The 16595-nt window shown below is 43.9% G+C and overlaps 18 non-coding genes across 18 annotated transcripts; all 18 read left to right on the top strand.

Annotated features, from left to right (window-relative positions):
* The first annotated feature begins 994 nt into the window (after nucleotides 1-994).
* Nucleotides 995-1067, top strand: trnam-cau (transfer RNA methionine (anticodon CAU)). Its single transcript has one exon. It is a non-coding gene; the product is annotated as a tRNA-Met (tRNA).
* Nucleotides 1068-2496: 1429 nt separating this feature from the next.
* On the top strand, nucleotides 2497-2569 carry trnak-cuu (transfer RNA lysine (anticodon CUU)). The gene has a single exon. It is a non-coding gene; the product is annotated as a tRNA-Lys (tRNA).
* A 381-nt stretch (nucleotides 2570-2950) lies between these two features.
* Nucleotides 2951-3021, top strand: trnag-gcc (transfer RNA glycine (anticodon GCC)). The gene has a single exon. It is a non-coding gene; the product is annotated as a tRNA-Gly (tRNA).
* Nucleotides 3022-3866: 845 nt separating this feature from the next.
* On the top strand, nucleotides 3867-3937 carry trnag-gcc (transfer RNA glycine (anticodon GCC)). Its single transcript has one exon. It is a non-coding gene; the product is annotated as a tRNA-Gly (tRNA).
* Nucleotides 3938-4985: 1048 nt separating this feature from the next.
* On the top strand, nucleotides 4986-5056 carry trnag-gcc (transfer RNA glycine (anticodon GCC)). The gene has a single exon. It is a non-coding gene; the product is annotated as a tRNA-Gly (tRNA).
* Nucleotides 5057-6165: 1109 nt separating this feature from the next.
* On the top strand, nucleotides 6166-6236 carry trnag-gcc (transfer RNA glycine (anticodon GCC)). The gene has a single exon. It is a non-coding gene; the product is annotated as a tRNA-Gly (tRNA).
* A 538-nt stretch (nucleotides 6237-6774) lies between these two features.
* On the top strand, nucleotides 6775-6845 carry trnag-gcc (transfer RNA glycine (anticodon GCC)). Its single transcript has one exon. It is a non-coding gene; the product is annotated as a tRNA-Gly (tRNA).
* Nucleotides 6846-7954: 1109 nt separating this feature from the next.
* trnag-gcc (transfer RNA glycine (anticodon GCC)) lies at nucleotides 7955-8025 on the top strand. Its single transcript has one exon. It is a non-coding gene; the product is annotated as a tRNA-Gly (tRNA).
* Nucleotides 8026-8529: 504 nt separating this feature from the next.
* On the top strand, nucleotides 8530-8600 carry trnag-gcc (transfer RNA glycine (anticodon GCC)). Its single transcript has one exon. It is a non-coding gene; the product is annotated as a tRNA-Gly (tRNA).
* Nucleotides 8601-9244: 644 nt separating this feature from the next.
* trnag-gcc (transfer RNA glycine (anticodon GCC)) lies at nucleotides 9245-9315 on the top strand. Its single transcript has one exon. It is a non-coding gene; the product is annotated as a tRNA-Gly (tRNA).
* A 504-nt stretch (nucleotides 9316-9819) lies between these two features.
* On the top strand, nucleotides 9820-9890 carry trnag-gcc (transfer RNA glycine (anticodon GCC)). Its single transcript has one exon. It is a non-coding gene; the product is annotated as a tRNA-Gly (tRNA).
* A 1109-nt stretch (nucleotides 9891-10999) lies between these two features.
* trnag-gcc (transfer RNA glycine (anticodon GCC)) lies at nucleotides 11000-11070 on the top strand. Its single transcript has one exon. It is a non-coding gene; the product is annotated as a tRNA-Gly (tRNA).
* Nucleotides 11071-11597: 527 nt separating this feature from the next.
* On the top strand, nucleotides 11598-11668 carry trnag-gcc (transfer RNA glycine (anticodon GCC)). Its single transcript has one exon. It is a non-coding gene; the product is annotated as a tRNA-Gly (tRNA).
* A 1110-nt stretch (nucleotides 11669-12778) lies between these two features.
* On the top strand, nucleotides 12779-12849 carry trnag-gcc (transfer RNA glycine (anticodon GCC)). The gene has a single exon. It is a non-coding gene; the product is annotated as a tRNA-Gly (tRNA).
* Nucleotides 12850-13345: 496 nt separating this feature from the next.
* On the top strand, nucleotides 13346-13416 carry trnag-gcc (transfer RNA glycine (anticodon GCC)). Its single transcript has one exon. It is a non-coding gene; the product is annotated as a tRNA-Gly (tRNA).
* Nucleotides 13417-14526: 1110 nt separating this feature from the next.
* On the top strand, nucleotides 14527-14597 carry trnag-gcc (transfer RNA glycine (anticodon GCC)). The gene has a single exon. It is a non-coding gene; the product is annotated as a tRNA-Gly (tRNA).
* Nucleotides 14598-15115: 518 nt separating this feature from the next.
* Nucleotides 15116-15186, top strand: trnag-gcc (transfer RNA glycine (anticodon GCC)). Its single transcript has one exon. It is a non-coding gene; the product is annotated as a tRNA-Gly (tRNA).
* A 1110-nt stretch (nucleotides 15187-16296) lies between these two features.
* Nucleotides 16297-16367, top strand: trnag-gcc (transfer RNA glycine (anticodon GCC)). The gene has a single exon. It is a non-coding gene; the product is annotated as a tRNA-Gly (tRNA).
* Nucleotides 16368-16595: the final 228 nt, after the last annotated feature.

Below are 16595 nucleotides of genomic sequence, written 5' to 3'. Positions count from 1 at the left end.
TGTAATAAGATAAGATAAGATAAGATAATCCTTTATTAGTCCCACAGCGGGGAAATTTGCAGGCTTACAGCAGCGTAGAGTAAAGTGCACACAAGAGACATAGTAGAAGAAAGACAAGATAAAAGTAAAAAATGAAAAAAAACAAAAACAAGTATTATAAATAAGCAATAAAAAACAGGAGAAAATCAACAATAACTGAAATATTATATTTACAGACAGAAAAAACTATTTTAACTATTATTTTATTTATTTATTTATTATTCATTTAATTACATCCCTCAGAAATAACGTAATAACCTTGGTACAGCTATGAAACTTATATATTATATGTGTTTTTTAATGACTTTTCTGGTAATCCACACATGCTCTCATCACGTGACGTGGGGTCATGTTTGGCCTTCTCCTATTGGCTGACGTCTAATTGAAGGCGCCCCAGTGTCTGGAGGTCATCTTCCCGTCGACGGACACCTGAAGACGGTGGCAATTAGTTTTAATATTTTCGAAAAAGTTTATGTTCTAGAAGACTTTTTTTGGGGGGATTAGCCATTTTTTTTTTTAGCTGCACAGACTTTTGCAGAAAAATTTAGTAACAATGTATTTAAATCAGCAAAGTTTTGACGGCCGCTGGGTAAGTTACTGAATATTATTATTATTTTTATTATTACCACAACTCTTACGGACCATATTCCGCTTCTGACTTTGTTAAATTGTGAATAAATAAAACATGCCAGGCCACATAATAAAACACATTTTTTTCATTTTTCATGAGAATAAAAAGCAAGTTGTGGAAAGTTAGGATGCATTGATTAAATAAACTGTTATTGAATTGTTTTGGTTGGACACACATTATATCCAATTTATACAATGTAGCGCAACATTTAAATAAGGGCAGTGGGAGAAACAGCGCCTTTGGTGGCCAACGAGAGGATTATTCAAATGCAACACCACGTTTGCAGATCCCTTTTAAAGACTTCCGGTTTTGAATGTGAGTGTGGCCTCGTTGGCGCAGTAGGCAGCGCGTCAGTCTCATAATCTGAAGGTCGTGAGTTCGAGCCTCACACGGGGCATGTGTTTTGGCTTTTTTTTTTTTTTTTTTTTTTTTTTTTTGTGATTTAACCAAATCTTCTTTATGAGAACCCATTCACACATCTGCTTTTTTATATTCCTTTATTGATCCCCATGGGGGAAATTCAAGTGTTGCAGCAGCTCAATTACACAGACACAGACAATAAATACACATACTATACAACTACACAGACAATAAATACACATACTATACAACAGACACATACACATACTATACAATAAATACACATACTATACAACTACACAGACAATAAATACACATACTATACAACTACACAGACAATAAATACACATACTACACAGACAATACAACTATACAACACACAGACAATAAATACACATACTATACAACTACACAGACAATAAATACACATACTATACAACTACACAGACACAGACAATACATACACATACTATACAACTACACAGACAATAAATACACTATACAACTATACAACTATACAACTACACAGACAATAAATACACATACTATACAACTACACAGACAATAAATACACATACTATACAACTACACAGACAATAAATACACATACTATACAACTACACAGACAATAAATACACCTACTATACAACTACACAGACAATAAATACACATACTATACAACTACACAGACAATAAATACACATACTATACAACTACACAGACAATAAATACACATACTATACAACTACACAGACAATAAATACACATACTATACAACTACACAGACAATAAATACACATACTATACAACTACACAGACAATAAATACACATACTATACAACTACACAGACACAGACAATAAATACACATACTATACAACAAAATAAAGATAGAACAGGAATAAAATGTACAGTATATAATTATTGTATTATACTATTTAAATGTCACTATATTAATATTAAACTACAAATTCTCCTGATACCACCATTAACACTCCTGCATAAATACATCATGAAATCCTGTTATGTTTTATCTCATTATTCCCTTCATCATATTTACAATATATTTCTATATTGATTGCTGCAACTACTACTACCATTACTACATTTAATTAAATGATGCACTTAATTGTATTTACAAAATATATGTCTAAAATATATGTCTACATTGATTGATAGCTACAACTTTCTTTGTGTTTTTATCCTGTTTTTATTGCTTATTTATAATACTGGGTTTTTTTATTTTTTATTTTTCATTTTTTTATTTTTATCCTGTCTTTCTTTACTATGTCTCTTGTGTGAACTTTACTCTATGCTGCTGTAAGCCTGCAAATTTCCCCACTGCGGGACTAATAAAGGATTATCTTATCTCTTAACAATTACTGCTACTGCGACAGCTACGACATTTACTAATGATACTGATGTTACTGACGCCATTAAAAAGACAGATGCATCTCGGACATTCATGCCCGGCTAGCTCAGTCGGTAGAGCATGAGACTCTTAATCTCAGGGTCGTGGGTTCGAGCCCCACGTTGGGCGCACTCCTTTTTTCTCTTCAGTGCCTGTTGATCATTGAGTAAGGTAAGTACATGTGTGTGTGTGTTGCAAGCATTGGAAGTGAAACAATCCTGATCCACACTGACAAGCCCTCAGAAACTCATTTAGATATTGGGTGAGGTTTGGGACATGGAAGCAGAGTGGGCCATGTTCAAAACCGTAACCTAAGATCCAGAGGGGGGTGATAAGGAGGAGCGACCTGCCTGATCTGATGCCAATTGGTGCTTTGTTGTTGGACTTAAGTGCTTGTCTTTGTCCTAAATAAACACCATATTCAAGTACAGGGCTATTCATGAGCGTACTTGATACCAGAGTACTTAGGCCACAGATCAGGCAAGAACAGGCACATAATAGAGCGTGCAAGCATTGGTGGTTCAGTGGTAGAATTCTCGCCTGCCACGCGGGAGGCCCGGGTTCGATTCCCGGCCAATGCAGGACACTTTTTGGAAGTAGAAATGTGATTCTGAACCTCACTGACATGTCCTCCGTGGAGAAGGAAGCTTTTAAGTATCCTAAACTTCATCCTCTGTATTTTTCTTTTTGGATATTAGGGTAAGGTTGGGACATGGAAGCAGAGTGGGCCATGTTGAAAACCGTAACCTAAGATCCGGAGGGGGTGATTAGGATGAGCGACCTGCCTGATCTGATCCAATTGGTGCTTTGTTGTTGGACTCCTGTGCCTGTAATTGTCCATAATAAACACCATGTTCATGTACAGGGCTATTCATAAGTGTACTTGATAACAGAATACCTAATGCCAAAGATCCATGATCAACTTTGTGGTTGGATCATCAGAACTGCGGCCGAATGTCTTGGACATCTGGGTGAAGAGAAAGCAGAGCTGTCCACTAATAGTCAATACCTTGTCCTGAGTTGCAAGAGATAGCTGAGGAGGCTGCTGGACAAACCTGGTAAACCCAGTTGTGTAGTGAGGGTGAACCGAGAACGTCTAGCAGAGGCCCCTCTCCGCAATATCCTAAACTCCATCCTCTGTATTTTTCTTTTTGGATATTAGGGTCAGGTTGGGACATGGAAGCAGAGTGGGCCATGTTGAAAACCGTAACCTAAGATCCGGAGGGGGTGATTAGGATGAGTGACCTGCCTGATCTGATCCCAATTGGTGCTTTGTTGTTGGACTCCTGTGCCTGTCATTGTCCATTATCAACACCATGTTCAAATACAAGGCTATTCATGAGTGTATTTGGTACCTTATGCCACAGAGCCATGAACAACATAGTAGTTGGGTCAGGCGAGAACAGGCACGTATTAGAGCGTGCAAGCATTGGTGGTTCAGTGGTAGAATTCTCGCCTGCCACGCGGGAGGCCCGGGTTCGATTCCCGGCCAATGCAGGACACTTTTTGGAAGTAGAAATGTGATTCTGAACCTCACTGACATGTCCTCCATGGAGAAGGAAGATGTTAAGTATCCTAAACTTCATCATCTGTATTTTTATTTTGAATTGTAGGGTAGGCTTGGGACATGGAAGCAGAGTGGGCCATGTTAAATTCATGAGTGTACTTGATACCAGAATACCTCAGGCCAAAGATCCATGATCAACTTTGTGGTTGGATCATCAGAACTGCGGCCGAATGTCTTGGACATCTGGGTGAAGAGAAAGCAGAGCTGTCCACTAATAGTCAATACCTTGTCCTGAGTTGCAAGAGATAGCTGAGGAGGCTGCTGGACAAACCTGGTAAACCCAGTTGTGTAGTGAGGGTGAACCGGAGACGTCTAGCAGAGGCCCCTGTCCGCAATATCCTGAACTCCATCCTCTGTATTTTTCTTTATGGATATTGGGGTACATTTGGGAGGGGGGTGATTAGGATGAGTGACCCGGAGCCTTCCTCGTAGCACTTATTGCACTCGTATTAGTTGCTGCACTTACTGTATTCGTATCAGTTCGCTGCACTTATTGAATTTGTATTTGTTTACTGCACTTATCCTATTCGTAGTAGTTTGTAGCACTTACTATATTCGGATTAGTCTGTTGCAATTATTGTTTTCATAGTAATCTGCCTCTGCACTATACTTTTGCTCTGGCTTATGCTTTGAGATGCTTGTTTAAGACTTATGACCTGGTGACTAGTCTCTTGAATACCTATGTTGAATACACTTCCTGTAAGTCGCTTTGGATAAAAGCGTCTGCTAAATGACTGTAATGTAATGTAATGTAATGGACATGGAAGCTGAGTGTGCCATGTTGAAAACCGTAACCTAAGATCCGGAGGGGGTGAATTGGTGCTTTGTTGTTGGACTCCTGTACCTCTCATTGTCCATTGTCAACGTCATGTTCAAGTACAAGGCTATCCATTAGTGTATTTGGTACCTTATGCCACAGAGCTGTAATCAACTTTGTATTTGGGTCAGGCGAGAACAGGCACTTGAAACAGTGTGCGAGCATTGGTGGTTCAGTGGTAGAATTCTCGCCTGCCACGCGGGAGGCCCGGGTTCGATTCCCGGCCAATGCAGGACAAGTTTTAGAAGTAGAAGTTAGATTCTGAACCTCACTGATATGTCCACCTCGGAGGACGTCGATTTTAAAGACTTGGGAATAGATCCATCATTAGTCCTAAACAGTAAGTTCAGGTAGTAAGAAACCTGAGTGTCTACAAGGCAGGTGTAGATGAGATCTGCCCTGAAATGCTAAAGGTTCTACACATTGTTGGGCTGTCTTGGCAACACTTATGTAACGTATGATTTGAAAGTGGGTGATTAAGAGTAGTGGCCTGGTACCTGGTAAATACCTGTTAAACCCAATAGCGTAGTGAGGGTGAACCAGGAACGTCGAGCTGAGGCCCCTGTCCGCGAACTTAAACTCCCTTCTTTGGATTTTCTTTTCGTATATCGGGGTAGGGTTGGGACATGGAAGCAGAGTGGGCTATGTTGAAAACCGTAACCTAAGATCCGGAGGGGGTGATTAGGATGAGCGACCTGCCTGATCTGATCCCAATTGGTGCTTTGTTGTTGGACTCCTGTGCCTGTAATTGTCCATAATAAACACCATGTTCATGTACAGGGCTATTCATAAGTGTACTTGATAACAGAATACCTAATGCCAAAGATCCATGATCAACTTTGTGGTTGGATCATCAGAACTGCGGCCGAATGTCTTGGACATCTGGGTGAAGAGAAAGCAGAGCTGTCCACTAATAGTCAATACCTTGTCCTGAGTTGCAAGAGATAGCTGAGGAGGCTGCTGGACAAACCTGGTAAACCCAGTTGTGTAGTGAGGGTGAACCGAGAACGTCTAGCAGAGGCCCCTCTCCGCAATATCCTAAACTCCATCCTCTGTATTTTTCTTTTTGGATATTAGGGTAAGGTTGGGACATGGAAGCAGAGTGGGCCATGTTGAAAACCGTAACCTAAGATCCGGAGGGGGTGATTAGGATGAGCGACCTGCCTGATCTGATCCCAATTGGTGCTTTGTTGTTGGACTCCTGTGCCTGTCATTGTCCATTATCAACACCATGTTCAAATACAAGGCTATTCATAAGTGTATTTGGTACCTTATGCCACAGAGCCATGAACAACATAGTAGTTGGGTCAGGCGAGAACAGGCACGTAATAGAGCGTGCAAGCATTGGTGGTTCAGTGGTAGAATTCTCGCCTGCCACGCGGGAGGCCCGGGTTCGATTCCCGGCCAATGCAGGACACTTTTTGGAAGTAGAAATGTGATTCTGAACCTCACTGACATGTCCTCCATGGAGAAGGAAGATTTTAAGTATCCTAAACTTCATCATCTGTATTTTTATTTTTGAATTTTAGGGTAGGCTTGGGACATGGAAGCAGAGTGGGCCATGTTAAATTCATGAGTGTACTTGATACCAGAATACCTCAGGCCAAAGATCCATCAACTTTGTGGTTGGATCATCAGATCAATGTCTTTGTGGTGGATCATCAGAACTGGTCTTGAGTTGCAAGAGATATGTCAAACCTGGACACCCTTGTGTGAAGAGAAAGCAGAGCTGTCTACTGATAATCCTCTGTATCTTGAGATTGCAAGAGATAGCTGGGTGAGGCTGCTGGACAAATCTGTTGTTGGACTCCTGTACCTCTCATTGTCCATTGTCAACGTCATGTTCAAGTACAAGGCTATCCATTAGTGTATTTGGTACCTTATGCCACAGAGCTGTAATCAACTTTGTATTTGGGTCAGGCGAGAACAGGCACTTGAAACAGTGTGCGAGCATTGGTGGTTCAGTGGTAGAATTCTCGCCTGCCACGCGGGAGGCCCGGGTTCGATTCCCGGCCAATGCAGGACAAGTTTTAGAAGTAGAAGTTAGATTCTGAACCTCACTGATATGTCCACCTCGGAGGACGTCGATTTTAAAGACTTGGGAATAGATCCATCATTAGTCCTAAACAGTAAGTTCAGGTAGTAAGAAACCTGAGTGTCTACAAGGCAGGTGTAGATGAGATCTGCCCTGAAATGCTAAAGGTTCTACACATTGTTGGGCTGTCTTGGCAACACTTATGTAACGTATGATTTGAAAGTGGGTGATTAAGAGTAGTGGCCTGGTACCTGGTAAATACCTGTTAAACCCAATAGCGTAGTGAGGGTGAACCAGGAACGTCGAGCTGAGGCCCCTGTCCGCGAACTTAAACTCCCTTCTTTGGATTTTTCTTTTCGTATATCGGGGTAGGGTTGGGACATGGAAGCAGAGTGGGCTATGTTGAAAACCGTAACCTAAGATCCGGAGGGGGTGATTAGGATGAGCGACCTGCCTGATCTGATCCCAATTGGTGCTTTGTTGTTGGACTCCTGTGCCTGTAATTGTCCATAATAAACACCATGTTCATGTACAGGGCTATTCATAAGTGTACTTGATAACAGAATACCTAATGCCAAAGATCCATGATCAACTTTGTGGTTGGATCATCAGAACTGCGGCCGAATGTCTTGGACATGTGGGTGAAGAGAAAGCAGAGCTGTCCACTAATAGTCAATACCTTGTCCTGAGTTGCAAGAGATAGCTGAGGAGGCTGCTGGACAAACCTGGTAAACCCAGTTGTGTAGTGAGGGTGAACCGAGAACGTCTAGCAGAGGCCCCTCTCCGCAATATCCTAAACTCCATCCTCTGTATTTTTCTTTTTGGATATTAGGGTAAGGTTGGGACATGGAAGCAGAGTGGGCCATGTTGAAAACCGTAACCTAAGATCCGGAGGGGTGATTAGGATGAGCGACCTGCCTGATCTGATCCCAATTGGTGCTTTGTTGTTGGACTCCTGTGCCTGTCATTGTCCATTATCAACACCATGTTCAAATACAAGGCTATTCATAAGTGTATTTGGTACCTTATGCCACAGAGCCATGAACAACATAGTAGTTGGGTCAGGCGAGAACAGGCACGTAATAGAGCGTGCAAGCATTGGTGGTTCAGTGGTAGAATTCTCGCCTGCCACGCGGGAGGCCCGGGTTCGATTCCCGGCCAATGCAGGACACTTTTTGGAAGTAGAAATGTGATTCTGAACCTCACTGACATGTCCTCCATGGAGAAGGAAGATTTTAAGTATCCTAAACTTCATCATCTGTATTTTTATTTTTGAATTTTAGGGTAGGCTTGGGACATGGAAGCAGAGTGGGCCATGTTAAATTCATGAGTGTACTTGATACCAGAATACCTCAGGCCAAAGATCCATGATCAACTTTGTGGTTGGATCATCAGAACTGCGGCCGAATGTCTTGGACACCTTGGTGAAGAGAAAGCAGAGCTGTCTTGACTGATAATCGCTAACCTGGTCTTGAGTTGCAAGAGATAGGATATCGGGGTGGGACATGAGGCTGCTTTGTTGTTGGACTCCTGTACCTCTCATTGTCCATTGTCAACGTCATGTTCAAGTACAAGGCTATCCATTAGTGTATTTGGTACCTTATGCCACAGAGCTGTAATCAACTTTGTATTTGGGTCAGGCGAGAACAGGCACTTGAAACAGTGTGCGAGCATTGGTGGTTCAGTGGTAGAATTCTCGCCTGCCACGCGGGAGGCCCGGGTTCGATTCCCGGCCAATGCAGGACAAGTTTTAGAAGTAGAAGTTAGATTCTGAACCTCACTGATATGTCCACCTCGGAGGACGTCGATTTTAAAGACTTGGGAATAGATCCATCATTAGTCCTAAACAGTAAGTTCAGGTAGTAAGAAACCTGAGTGTCTACAAGGCAGGTGTAGATGAGATCTGCCCTGAAATGCTAAAGGTTCTACACATTGTTGGGCTGTCTTGGCAACACTTATGTAACGTATGATTTGAAAGTGGGTGATTAAGAGTAGTGGCCTGGTACCTGGTAAATACCTGTTAAACCCAATAGCGTAGTGAGGGTGAACCAGGAACGTCGAGCTGAGGCCCCTGTCCGCGAACTTAAACTCCCTTCTTTGGATTTTCTTTTCGTATATCGGGGTAGGGTTGGGACATGGAAGCAGAGTGGGCTATGTTGAAAACCGTAACCTAAGATCCGGAGGGGGTGATTAGGATGAGCGACCTGCCTGATCTGATCCCAATTGGTGCTTTGTTGTTGGACTCCTGTGCCTGTCATTGTCCATTATCAACACCATGTTCAAATACAAGGCTATTCATAAGTGTATTTGGTACCTTATGCCACAGAGCCATGAACAACATAGTAGTTGGGTCAGGCGAGAACAGGCACGTAATAGAGCGTGCAAGCATTGGTGGTTCAGTGGTAGAATTCTCGCCTGCCACGCGGGAGGCCCGGGTTCGATTCCCGGCCAATGCAGGACACTTTTTGGAAGTAGAAATGTGATTCTGAACCTCACTGACATGTCCTCCATGGAGAAGGAAGATTTTAAGTATCCTAAACTTCATCATCTGTATTTTTATTTTTGAATTTTAGGGTAGGCTTGGGACATGGAAGCAGAGTGGGCCATGTTAAATTCATGAGTGTACTTGATACCAGAATACCTCAGGCCAAAGATCCATGATCAACTTTGTGGTTGGATCATCAGAACTGCGGCCGAATGTCTTGGACACCTTGGTGAAGAGAAAGCAGAGCTGTCTACTGATAATCGCTCTTGAGTTGCCTGGTCTTGAGTTGCAAGAGATAGCTGGGGAGGCTGCTGGACAAACCTGTTGTTGGACTCCTGTACCTCTCATTGTCCATTGTCAACGTCATGTTCAAGTACAAGGCTATCCATTAGTGTATTTGGTACCTTATGCCACAGAGCTGTAATCAACTTTGTATTTGGGTCAGGCGAGAACAGGCACTTGAAACAGTGTGCGAGCATTGGTGGTTCAGTGGTAGAATTCTCGCCTGCCACGCGGGAGGCCCGGGTTCGATTCCCGGCCAATGCAGGACAAGTTTTAGAAGTAGAAGTTAGATTCTGAACCTCACTGATATGTCCACCTCGGAGGACGTCGATTTTAAAGACTTGGGAATAGATCCATCATTAGTCCTAAACAGTAAGTTCAGGTAGTAAGAAACCTGAGTGTCTACAAGGCAGGTGTAGATGAGATCTGCCCTGAAATGCTAAAGGTTCTACACATTGTTGGGCTGTCTTGGCAACACTTATGTAACGTATGATTTGAAAGTGGCTGATTAAGAGTAGTGGCCTGGTACCTGGTAAATACCTGTTAAACCCAATAGCGTAGTGAGGGTGAACCAGGAACGTCGAGCTGAGGCCCCTGTCCGCGAACTTAAACTCCCTTCTTTGGATTTTTCTTTTCGTATATCGGGGTAGGGTTGGGACATGGAAGCAGAGTGGGCTATGTTGAAAACCGTAACCTAAGATCCGGAGGGGGTGATTAGGATGAGCGACCTGCCTGATCTGATCCCAATTGGTGCTTTGTTGTTGGACTCCTGTGCCTGTAATTGTCCATAATAAACACCATGTTCATGTACAGGGCTATTCATAAGTGTACTTGATAACAGAATACCTAATGCCAAAGATCCATGATCAACTTTGTGGTTGGATCATCAGAACTGCGGCCGAATGTCTTGGACATCTGGGTGAAGAGAAAGCAGAGCTGTCCACTAATAGTCAATACCTTGTCCTGAGTTGCAAGAGATAGCTGAGGAGGCTGCTGGACAAACCTGGTAAACCCAGTTGTGTAGTGAGGGTGAACCGAGAACGTCTAGCAGAGGCCCCTCTCCGCAATATCCTAAACTCCATCCTCTGTATTTTTCTTTTTGGATATTAGGGTAAGGTTGGGACATGGAAGCAGAGTGGGCCATGTTGAAAACCGTAACCTAAGATCCGGAGGGGTGATTAGGATGAGCGACCTGCCTGATCTGATCCCAATTGGTGCTTTGTTGTTGGACTCCTGTGCCTGTCATTGTCCATTATCAACACCATGTTCAAATACAAGGCTATTCATAAGTGTATTTGGTACCTTATGCCACAGAGCCATGAACAACATAGTAGTTGGGTCAGGCGAGAACAGGCACGTAATAGAGCGTGCAAGCATTGGTGGTTCAGTGGTAGAATTCTCGCCTGCCACGCGGGAGGCCCGGGTTCGATTCCCGGCCAATGCAGGACACTTTTTGGAAGTAGAAATGTGATTCTGAACCTCACTGACATGTCCTCCATGGAGAAGGAAGATTTTAAGTATCCTAAACTTCATCATCTGTATTTTTATTTTTGAATTTTAGGGTAGGCTTGGGACATGGAAGCAGAGTGGGCCATGTTAAATTCATGAGTGTACTTGATACCAGAATACCTCAGGCCAAAGATCCATGATCAACTTTGTGGTTGGATCATCAGAACTGCGGCCGAATGTCTTGGACACCTTGGTGAAGAGAAAGCAGAGCTGTCTACTGATAATCGCTACCTGGTCTTGAGTTGCAAGAGATGAGCTGGGGAGGCTGCTGGACAAACCTGGAAGCTTGTTGTTGAAAACCGTAACCTGATCCGGACCTTTGTTGTTGGACTCATTGTCCATTGTCAACGTCATGTTCAAGTACAAGGCTATCCATTAGTGTATTTGGTACCTTATGCCACAGAGCTGTAATCAACTTTGTATTTGGGTCAGGCGAGAACAGGCACTTGAAACAGTGTGCGAGCATTGGTGGTTCAGTGGTAGAATTCTCGCCTGCCACGCGGGAGGCCCGGGTTCGATTCCCGGCCAATGCAGGACAAGTTTTAGAAGTAGAAGTTAGATTCTGAACCTCACTGATATGTCCACCTCGGAGGACGTCGATTTTAAAGACTTGGGAATAGATCCATCATTAGTCCTAAACAGTAAGTTCAGGTAGTAAGAAACCTGAGTGTCTACAAGGCAGGTGTAGATGAGATCTGCCCTGAAATGCTAAAGGTTCTACACATTGTTGGGCTGTCTTGGCAACACTTATGTAACGTATGATTTGAAAGTGGGTGATTAAGAGTAGTGGCCTGGTACCTGGTAAATACCTGTTAAACCCAATAGCGTAGTGAGGGTGAACCAGGAACGTCGAGCTGAGGCCCCTGTCCGCGAACTTAAACTCCCTTCTTTGGATTTTTCTTTTCGTATATCGGGGTAGGGTTGGGACATGGAAGCAGAGTGGGCTATGTTGAAAACCGTAACCTAAGATCCGGAGGGGGTGATTAGGATGAGCGACCTGCCTGATCTGATCCCAATTGGTGCTTTGTTGTTGGACTCCTGTGCCTGTAATTGTCCATAATAAACACCATGTTCATGTACAGGGCTATTCATAAGTGTACTTGATAACAGAATACCTAATGCCAAAGATCCATGATCAACTTTGTGGTTGGATCATCAGAACTGCGGCCGAATGTCTTGGACATCTGGGTGAAGAGAAAGCAGAGCTGTCCACTAATAGTCAATACCTTGTCCTGAGTTGCAAGAGATAGCTGAGGAGGCTGCTGGACAAACCTGGTAAACCCAGTTGTGTAGTGAGGGTGAACCGAGAACGTCTAGCAGAGGCCCCTCTCCGCAATATCCTAAACTCCATCCTCTGTATTTTTCTTTTTGGATATTAGGGTAAGGTTGGGACATGGAAGCAGAGTGGGCCATGTTGAAAACCGTAACCTAAGATCCGGAGGGGGTGATTAGGATGAGCGACCTGCCTGATCTGATCCCAATTGGTGCTTTGTTGTTGGACTCCTGTGCCTGTCATTGTCCATTATCAACACCATGTTCAAATACAAGGCTATTCATAAGTGTATTTGGTACCTTATGCCACAGAGCCATGAACAACATAGTAGTTGGGTCAGGCGAGAACAGGCACGTAATAGAGCGTGCAAGCATTGGTGGTTCAGTGGTAGAATTCTCGCCTGCCACGCGGGAGGCCCGGGTTCGATTCCCGGCCAATGCAGGACACTTTTTGGAAGTAGAAATGTGATTCTGAACCTCACTGACATGTCCTCCATGGAGAAGGAAGATTTTAAGTATCCTAAACTTCATCATCTGTATTTTTATTTTTGAATTTTAGGGTAGGCTTGGGACATGGAAGCAGAGTGGGCCATGTTAAATTCATGAGTGTACTTGATACCAGAATACCTCAGGCCAAAGATCCATGATCAACTTTGTGGTTGGATCATCAGAACTGCGGCCGAATGTCTTGGACACCTTGGTGAAGAGAAAGCAGAGCTGTCTACTGATAATCGCTACCTGGTCTTGAGTTGCAAGAGATAGCTGGGGAGGCTGCTGGACAAACCTGTTGTTGGACTCCTGTACCTCTCATTGTCCATTGTCAACGTCATGTTCAAGTACAAGGCTATCCATTAGTGTATTTGGTACCTTATGCCACAGAGCTGTAATCAACTTTGTATTTGGGTCAGGCGAGAACAGGCACTTGAAACAGTGTGCGAGCATTGGTGGTTCAGTGGTAGAATTCTCGCCTGCCACGCGGGAGGCCCGGGTTCGATTCCCGGCCAATGCAGGACAAGTTTTAGAAGTAGAAGTTAGATTCTGAACCTCACTGATATGTCCACCTCGGAGGACGTCGATTTTAAAGACTTGGGAATAGATCCATCATTAGTCCTAAACAGTAAGTTCAGGTAGTAAGAAACCTGAGTGTCTACAAGGCAGGTGTAGATGAGATCTGCCCTGAAATGCTAAAGGTTCTACACATTGTTGGGCTGTCTTGGCAACACTTATGTAACGTATGATTTGAAAGTGGGTGATTAAGAGTAGTGGCCTGGTACCTGGTAAATACCTGTTAAACCCAATAGCGTAGTGAGGGTGAACCAGGAACGTCGAGCTGAGGCCCCTGTCCGCGAACTTAAACTCCCTTCTTTGGATTTTTCTTTTCGTATATCGGGGTAGGGTTGGGACATGGAAGCAGAGTGGGCTATGTTGAAAACCGTAACCTAAGATCCGGAGGGGGTGATTAGGATGAGCGACCTGCCTGATCTGATCCCAATTGGTGCTTTGTTGTTGGACTCCTGTGCCTGTAATTGTCCATAATAAACACCATGTTCATGTACAGGGCTATTCATAAGTGTACTTGATAACAGAATACCTAATGCCAAAGATCCATGATCAACTTTGTGGTTGGATCATCAGAACTGCGGCCGAATGTCTTGGACATCTGGGTGAAGAGAAAGCAGAGCTGTCCACTAATAGTCAATACCTTGTCCTGAGTTGCAAGAGATAGCTGAGGAGGCTGCTGGACAAACCTGGTAAACCCAGTTGTGTAGTGAGGGTGAACCGAGAACGTCTAGCAGAGGCCCCTCTCCGCAATATCCTAAACTCCATCCTCTGTATTTTTCTTTTTGGATATTAGGGTAAGGTTGGGACATGGAAGCAGAGTGGGCCATGTTGAAAACCGTAACCTAAGATCCGGAGGGGGTGATTAGGATGAGCGACCTGCCTGATCTGATCCCAATTGGTGCTTTGTTGTTGGACTCCTGTGCCTGTCATTGTCCATTATCAACACCATGTTCAAATACAAGGCTATTCATAAGTGTATTTGGTACCTTATGCCACAGAGCCATGAACAACATAGTAGTTGGGTCAGGCGAGAACAGGCACGTAATAGAGCGTGCAAGCATTGGTGGTTCAGTGGTAGAATTCTCGCCTGCCACGCGGGAGGCCCGGGTTCGATTCCCGGCCAATGCAGGACACTTTTTGGAAGTAGAAATGTGATTCTGAACCTCACTGACATGTCCTCCATGGAGAAGGAAGATTTTAAGTATCCTAAACTTCATCATCTGTATTTTTATTTTTGAATTTTAGGGTAGGCTTGGGACATGGAAGCAGAGTGGGCCATGTTAAATTCATGAGTGTACTTGATACCAGAATACCTCAGGCCAAAGATCCATGATCAACTTTGTGGTTGGATCATCAGAACTGCGGACACCTTGGTGAATGTCTTGACACCTTCTTGAGGTGAAGAGAAAGCAGAGCTGTCTACTGATAAACTCCATCCTGGTCTTGAGTTGCAAGAGATAGCTGGGGAGGCTGTTGAAAACCGTAACAAATCCTGTTGTTGGACTCCTGTACCTCTCATTGTCCATTGTCAACGTCATGTTCAAGTACAAGGCTATCCATTAGTGTATTTGGTACCTTATGCCACAGAGCTGTAATCAACTTTGTATTTGGGTCAGGCGAGAACAGGCACTTGAAACAGTGTGCGAGCATTGGTGGTTCAGTGGTAGAATTCTCGCCTGCCACGCGGGAGGCCCGGGTTCGATTCCCGGCCAATGCAGGACAAGTTTTAGAAGTAGAAGTTAGATTCTGAACCTCACTGATATGTCCACCTCGGAGGACGTCGATTTTAAAGACTTGGGAATAGATCCATCATTAGTCCTAAACAGTAAGTTCAGGTAGTAAGAAACCTGAGTGTCTACAAGGCAGGTGTAGATGAGATCTGCCCTGAAATGCTAAAGGTTCTACACATTGTTGGGCTGTCTTGGCAACACTTATGTAACGTATGATTTGAAAGTGGGTGATTAAGAGTAGTGGCCTGGTACCTGGTAAATACCTGTTAAACCCAATAGCGTAGTGAGGGTGAACCAGGAACGTCGAGCTGAGGCCCCTGTCCGCGAACTTAAACTCCCTTCTTTGGATTTTTCTTTTCGTATATCGGGGTAGGGTTGGGACATGGAAGCAGAGTGGGCTATGTTGAAAACCGTAACCTAAGATCCGGAGGGGGTGATTAGGATGAGCGACCTGCCTGATCTGATCCCAATTGGTGCTTTGTTGTTGGACTCCTGTGCCTGTAATTGTCCATAATAAACACCATGTTCATGTACAGGGCTATTCATAAGTGTACTTGATAACAGAATACCTAATGCCAAAGATCCATGATCAACTTTGTGGTTGGATCATCAGAACTGCGGCCGAATGTCTTGGACATCTGGGTGAAGAGAAAGCAGAGCTGTCCACTAATAGTCAATACCTTGTCCTGAGTTGCAAGAGATAGCTGAGGAGGCTGCTGGACAAACCTGGTAAACCCAGTTGTGTAGTGAGGGTGAACCGAGAACGTCTAGCAGAGGCCCCTCTCCGCAATATCCTAAACTCCATCCTCTGTATTTTTCTTTTTGGATATTAGGGTAAGGTTGGGACATGGAAGCAGAGTGGGCCATGTTGAAAACCGTAACCTAAGATCCGGAGGGGGTGATTAGGATGAGCGACCTGCCTGATCTGATCCCAATTGGTGCTTTGTTGTTGGACTCCTGTGCCTGTCATTGTCCATTATCAACACCATGTTCAAATACAAGGCTATTCATAAGTGTATTTGGTACCTTATGCCACAGAGCCATGAACAACATAGTAGTTGGGTCAGGCGAGAACAGGCACGTAATAGAGCGTGCAAGCATTGGTGGTTCAGTGGTAGAATTCTCGCCTGCCACGCGGGAGGCCCGGGTTCGATTCCCGGCCAATGCAGGACACTTTTTGGAAGTAGAAATGTGATTCTGAACCTCACTGACATGTCCTCCATGGAGAAGGAAGATTTTAAGTATCCTAAACTTCATCATCTGTATTTTTATTTTTGAATTTTAGGGTAGGCTTGGGACATGGAAGCAGAGTGGGCCATGTTAAATTCATGAGTGTACTTGATACCAGAATACCTCAGGCCAAAGATCCATGATCAACTTTGTGGTTGGATCATCA

Source organism: Anoplopoma fimbria, chromosome 22 (genome assembly GCF_027596085.1).
Source record: "Anoplopoma fimbria isolate UVic2021 breed Golden Eagle Sablefish chromosome 22, Afim_UVic_2022, whole genome shotgun sequence".
In the NCBI taxonomy this organism is placed as follows: Eukaryota; Metazoa; Chordata; class Actinopteri; order Perciformes; family Anoplopomatidae; genus Anoplopoma; species Anoplopoma fimbria.
Note: the sequence above shows the minus strand (reverse complement) of the source record. Positions and strands in the feature narration are given on the sequence as shown.